Here is a 1,276-nt window from a genome sequence, read left to right as displayed (position 1 = left end):
AAATCCTGAAAGTACACAGAATGACATGTATTTGAGTTGTATGCACTCCACAAGCTTTCATATGGAACTTCTTCCCATTTCACTTTGGAATAAAATAAAAACAATGCGTTCTACCAATAGTCTTCCCAGTAACTTGAAAGCAGCAATTATTAGTACAACCCTGTGCAGAACAGTGTAACAGCCACACCTGCTAACATTCTAGCTGCTACAGCAGTAAGGTTTCCATTGTGGCTACATGCTTCACCCAAGCTTCCTCTCAACTATATATTCCTATCTTGTTCTCCAAATCAGGGCTTTCTTCGTTCCTATTCCAAGGCACTGTCCTGAAGATGGAGCGTGCACTCGTCCCAGCTTAGCCAGGTGATCCATGCCACACGTAAGTAAACTGGAAGGAATAACTACAAAAAGAGGTGAGAATTGAAATCCCCATACCAAAGTTACATTTTTGAAAGGATATTAAATACTAACTACAATTATCTGGTATTTATATGACTATGAGAAGATATGGAGTCATTTTGGGTCTTGTTAAATTGCTGGCTTAGACTCTGAAAAGCAGCTTCCAGCAATGAATGTTTCCATATGCCAGTTAATAAGCTTTGAGTATTTCACCCATTAATCTGAGCGAACATCCCCTTATTCATCTCTAGCAGGGCCAGTAACACAGCCATTTGAATTATGTCTGCAGTGACTCTGCTCAGCCTCAAGTGCAATTCAAGACACTGGAGAGTCTCTTTAAAGCCTTGACATTCTTAAGAGAAGAATGTCTGCAGTCTTATAACTCAAGAAGCTATTAAAATACTCAATATTGTGCAATCCAGCATTTAAACACAAGCTCTGCAGAAAGGAAAGACGAGGTTTCACCTTTAAGAGTCATCTATTCCCAACCCCATTGATTCAAGGCTAAAATTTCTGATAAGCTGCACTGTTTTCCTAGGATGAAGAACAATAAGGTATGTGTTTCAGAGGGCTAAAAGGAGGAAAAGGGTTTGCTCTGAACAATGCTTTGCAAAGCAAAAGTGTTCAGGAGGAAGAGTAAGCACACAGCTAAAGCACAGCTGCTTCAGAAGCCTCTTGCCCATCCTAGAACTATGGATTCAAGTGACCTACCAGTCCTTCTGATTGCACAATTTCTACCCACACAAGAAAAACAGCACATGAAAATCATAGTAAAAGTGTTTACAAGCAACACAAAGTGGAGAGCAATCAGTGGGTCAAGCTAACGTGATCCATGTTCAAACAGTGAAGGCCCAATTAACATGAAAAGAAACAAGCCAGG

The sequence above is a fragment of the Meleagris gallopavo genome, chromosome 9 (genome assembly GCF_000146605.3).
Source record: "Meleagris gallopavo isolate NT-WF06-2002-E0010 breed Aviagen turkey brand Nicholas breeding stock chromosome 9, Turkey_5.1, whole genome shotgun sequence".
NCBI classification, from domain to species: Eukaryota; Metazoa; Chordata; class Aves; order Galliformes; family Phasianidae; genus Meleagris; species Meleagris gallopavo.
Note: the sequence above shows the minus strand (reverse complement) of the source record.